We start from the raw sequence: 5,459 nt of genomic DNA on the forward strand, positions 1-5,459 counted from the left end.
ATTAGAGGTTAGGACCAATTTGTGGAACTTCAAGTTGAGTAAAGAGAATAGTTTTGAGTTTCTAATGGTGCGGGTACCCTTTCTAGTTTTCTAAGACTAGTCTATAGGAAAATCCTATGGCTAGACCTAGGCTACTAGAGAAATTTCTAGACCTCAACCAAAAGTGAGGTCAACAGGTGTATCAACAACCATGGATCAAAGCCAAACTGATGGCATTTGACTTCTACTTAAGGTTAGAGGTATGATCATGACTTTCTATATACATGTAAAATGCAACACATGCAATTATATGCTTAATTTCCTTAATAGTTATTCTTAAATTGTAACAAAGTCAAAAACTTGATCCAAAGCGAAAGCTAGATAAGTTTTTCACTATGTAACAAATAAGAATATAATTATAATATTTAAATATGGGCAACTACGCAAGTATACGTATCATTTTCAAGTAATAGAGTACTTTTTGATTAAGCCCCGAATATTGAACTCATAGGGAGATTAGCAATATGCACTTTAGTAAACTAGAAAGTTTAGAAATTTTAGATGACAAAAATCTACTTAGCAAAATATTCTCACTTAAACTTAAGATGCTAAAACAGGAAAGCAAATTCAATTCTTTTTGTAATTTTTGTTTTATGAAAATAAAGTAAGCAACTAATTAACTTAATTAAATATTTGCAAGATGAAGGCAGTATAAGTAAAATATCTTTTTCCTTATCATGAATCTTTAATAAGAGGAGAAATTCTATTGTAAAAGTATTATGAATGTGTTGTTCCAAATAAGAGCAATAATATTCTTTACCCTTATTAGAGATGCTATAAAGAACATTGACTAATCTATAGTTTAAAATGTCTTGAAGACCGGTTAGGTAGGGAAGATACTAGCTCCACTCTAGAGTTCCCTCTTCTCCCTATACCTGGGGCTAACATCTCATATCAAAACCTAAAACTATAAATCAAATTGTTGGCTTTAGCCTGTCACTATAAAGTCCTCTAATTCTACACCCTTGAAAAGTTTATTTCCCTATTTTTTGGCACTCAACCCCATTAACCACTTTCTCATCCATGAAATCAATATGTGATCCTAAACCATTTGTTGACTCAAACAATACCATCTCAGATCTTACATGTTCCCACAACAGGTATTAACATCTTAGTAGGCCAAATCAAAAAGTAAATTAAGTGCAAGGTTTCAAATCATCACAAATTTATTTTATATTTTAATATTGGCTGAAGTATAATACTTCACAAAAATTACTTTCAACACTTAATCACTTATCATTTTAAGGAAAAAGAGAAAAGAAAACTGCTCAGAATCCATGGAGAAAACACACCACACCTGAGTTTAAAAGTAGAGATCATGCACATAAATAAGAAATCTAAATTAAAACCAAGTATAGTCACAAAGATAAACGCTTATCTCAAGCTTATCTCAAATTCTCTTTTGAAGTTCCTTCAAATTCTCTTCCTTCACTCACAATACAAACTTTTTGTGTTTTTAACTGTTAAAAATAAAAGAATGTGGTCGGTGGCGATGATGATGGGTAGCGACGGTGGCGTACTTTGATGAATGATGGTTGTAAATTATATGGGTGGCTGGCCTCTAGTGATTGACTTTGATGATCCAAGTCTTCTTTAATAAAAATCTAAAATGTGCCTTGGTGTCCCTTCAAATTGTGTCTCCATTCAATGAGTCTTCTAAAAGTTGCCTCTTGAAAAACTAATTGAATGAATTTTCTTCTCCATGAGATATTTCTCATGTTTTTACCAAGCTTTGCTTCAAACACCTCTTAAAAAATTTATGTAAATTTAATGAATCATCAAATAATTACTTCCAGTGCTTAAGCATGAAGTACCTGGTGCTTAAGTGTGGGATACCTGGCGCTTAGCCGCCCTAGTTCAATTTTGCACTTTTCTTCATTGTTGCTCCAAATTTGATACTTTTTCACTCCTTTTAGCATTTTTATGCATTTGATTATACTTGAAGGAAATCATACATATACCTTTCATTAAAGTGCAATATCTCAAGAATAAATGTTTTAAAAACCACTATATATTTTAGGTGTATCAATGTACCTAAATTATGGTTGGTCTAAGCGAGCATATGGCAAAAGTGACCAATTGGAGACAGATATTCTCTGAATTGCTGGTAATTATCTGTGTTAGATGGAATTCTCCTCTACCTAAGCGACGGGATTTCTATAAAGTGAAGAGATGAGCAAGCTACTAGCAATGATACATAAGGTATAGCAAACAGATGGAGATGTGGTTGCCCATCATTCCCAAATGACTCTCTCCATGTTGAGATGACCAATCTTCATGAGGAAATAACAACACTCCACACATAACTGACCGTTGCTCATGAGGTGTCCTCAGTCTCTCAAGTTCATGCTAAAATAGATAAGGTATATGGATTTATGTTGGGGAAGATATATTGTATATTGATGTTATTGATGTTCCATAACTTACAAGGATGTAAATCAACTATATAATATTAGTTCATGTGTCAAGTACTAATGCAATACAAGGGTTACAAGTATTGATCCCACATGGAAAATGTAATATTTCTTTCCAAAGAAAAATTTATAGTTTACTAATTTAATTAACCTAGCATAACATTTATCAAAGAAGGGTTAGTAAGTCTTGAGGTCCTAACAAAATAGAATACTTGTCAATGAAAGAAAGCAGAAAGCAGTGGCAAAAGGTTCTGAGTTCTTTCAAGACAGATGAGGCTCGTGCGTCTAAGTTTTCAGAATCATGGTGATACTAGTTTTTCTTTATTATTTTCCGATTGTTGTGAATTAGAGACATAGTACTCATTATGCATATGTCTAGGTCAGAAAAAGCTTAAAATTCATAAAGTTGAGGCCTCCCCAATCCCCATGGCATTCTGCATGAATTTTTAGATCCCTTCGGTTAATTGTAGAATTCCATTAAAGTATGTATATCCTCTTGAATTTCTATGGTTAATCCTTCTTTTTCATTATGCAATGGCTAGAGGAGGTAGTTTCCCAAAACATTTTAACGTTGTAGTTGGCTAGACTAAGAGTAAATTAAGAGTTGAGGTTAACCAGCAAACAGTACATGAATGCTCTAAGAAAGTACTTAACAAAAAATCATCACGGTAAAATCATGATAAAATTCACTACCCCTAAAAACCAAAGTCACAATGAAAAGTTTAGCTGCTCAACACAGAACCAACAATAAGTCCATGAAAGCTCTAAGAAAAATACTTAACAAAAAATCATCACGGTAAAATCATGATAAAATTCACTACCCCAACAAAATAGAGACACAATGAAAAGTTTAGCTACTCAACACAGAGAAAAATATAGCAATAATCACCATGTAGAATTCCATTGCAAGCAACAAAGATATGAAAAACTTACAAGAAATTGTTCTTTCTACAATGTCAACAGATTTACCACTCTCACAACTCAAAAAGGAAAGAAAAAACTATCCCTATTAGGTTTCCAAAAAACTTCTTAATAAAAACTTTTCACAGAAAACCACATTAAAATCCAATATTCTTACGTCACAGTGACACGAAAAAAGGTTAGCTGTCATTATAAAGAAAACCATGGTGAAAATCATCATGCAGGAAACCATAACAAGTAACAAAGATTTGATAAAATTACAAGAAATTGTTCTCGCTATGAAGTCAACACCATTCCCTCTCATACAAGCTCCCACAACTCATAAAGAAAAGGAAAACTCTCCTTATCAGGCATTCACTAAAAGAGGAAGACAAAATTCAAGAGAAGACTCAAAATATCTTCAAACTCATTTCCTTCAGCCTCCATGCCCCCTTAAACGTAGAAATCCTTTACAGAAGCCCTAGGTATTGATTTTATAGCAAGATTCATGGCTTGGGTCATGAAATTTCCTTCTTCAAAAGATTTCCCACTCGTTGCTGGTCACACTCATTTCTGGCTTGGTCACACTCCAAGACAACATGGATCAGTGTGTTCATGCCCAATTGTGTCATGACAATGCTGCCTTACTATTCTAGATGGCATGGTAAAACTCATTTTAACATGTTTATGCTAATTGTGTTCAATATAGGGCGTCTTCACGCTGCCCTTAGAAATGGTTATGCTTCTTTAGAGCCCTTTTTAATTTGATTTTCTCATTCAAATTTTTTTGTAATTAGCCTCTGCACATTGCACAATATGAATGAAAAACCTTTATCAAACATAAATCTATGATAATTAAATATAAATAACATGTACAATTCTTGTAAAATAGCAGGTAAAATCATTTAAAGTTGATGCATATCAATACCCCGAGCTTACCCTATTATCTATACTCAAGGAAACAAAGGACTCAGTTAGAATTTTTAATTGAATTTTTATTCCTACAAAGTTCTACCCATTCAACCTCTTTATCAAATCTACTAAAAGTGTTAAATGTTATTCGTACTTGATTATGTTTAATGGTTAATGAATCAACCTTTTCTTTAATTCCCTTCTTTCTTTTCTTAAGACAATCCCACCGATCATTAAATTTGTGTCATTTAGAATCTCTTTCATGAACCTAAAACACCTTTAGTACTGTTTTAATAGATTTTATCCATTTCCAAGTTCACTTAACTCTTATCATTGAAAATAACTTTGACCATTATTTTAACTAAGGAATCAAGGCTCAGTTTATCCGTGAAGTCTCACTAGCCTCTTCAGCCCTTTTTTTTTTCTTTTCTTGAGTTTTTGTTGTATCAACCTCAATATTCTCCTTAGGGATTTTTCACTTTTTTCTTTTTCTTCTATTCATTTTTTTTTCTTTTCTTTTTTTCCTGAGAATTACTATATCTGGTTGGAAACTTTTTTTTCTAGCCTATCTTTTAGAAAGTAAAGAAGGGTTATGTTTCTTATGCAATAAAACAAAACACTTGATTATCTTTGCTTTTCCACCTCTAGGTTATCTTTTCCAGTTAAAACTTAAGATTACCTAAATTTGGTTAAAATAGTCAGAAAAGGAGGAAAGTTATTTTGGTTTGTCACTCAATATCTAATCTTCTCTTTTAAAATAATCTATGGGTTTCTCTTAAATGAAGTTCAATGTTGCTGTTAAGTTCTAGATACTTATCATTATTCATTGAATTTAATCTTTTTATAAACAACATTTATCAGTTTTAAGACACAATGATAAGCAGTTTGACTAAACCAAAACTTATAGCATGAGTTACATAATGAAGTATAAATCTTTTGTTGTGCTATGTGAACTACATATCATGCTTTATAATAAGGATAAGTTTTTCTCCCATAAACTTACTTGTTTGTACTCATTTGTATCATTAAACTAACAATAAAGATGTGAAGCAAGTAAGTGCATGAAGAAGTAAAGTCCAACTAATCACATGAATCTCAAAAAGTAAAGTACAAAGTGCAGAGGATAAAACTAATATAACAAAGTACTCAACACAACATTGGTACAAAGCTCACGACATATATATATATATATAT

The sequence above is a fragment of the Phalaenopsis equestris genome, unplaced genomic scaffold (genome assembly GCF_001263595.1).
Source record: "Phalaenopsis equestris unplaced genomic scaffold, ASM126359v1 Scaffold000497, whole genome shotgun sequence".
Taxonomy (NCBI): Eukaryota; Viridiplantae; Streptophyta; class Magnoliopsida; order Asparagales; family Orchidaceae; genus Phalaenopsis; species Phalaenopsis equestris.